Genomic DNA, 276 nt, shown 5'->3' on the forward strand with positions numbered 1-276 from the left:
TTAAAATATTATTGTCATATTTTTGAATTTTTCTCAAAATCTATGTGTTAACCCCTAAGAAAATATTGAGTTTTTCGGTCAATGCTTTATACACTGAAGCTTCTGATCTTTAGTGTTGTTTTGAAATTTCTAAACATATTCTAAATTTGTATTAATATATATTAAACTCTATTTTATGGTACATGGACATCATTTTAGTTTTTTTATCAATTAATTTAGTAAAAGTTCATATTACTCCCTAAATTGGTGGACTAACCACTATAAAATCGTTATTCT

Source organism: Brassica oleracea, chromosome C9 (assembly GCF_000695525.1).
Source record: "Brassica oleracea var. oleracea cultivar TO1000 chromosome C9, BOL, whole genome shotgun sequence".
Taxonomy (NCBI): Eukaryota; Viridiplantae; Streptophyta; class Magnoliopsida; order Brassicales; family Brassicaceae; genus Brassica; species Brassica oleracea.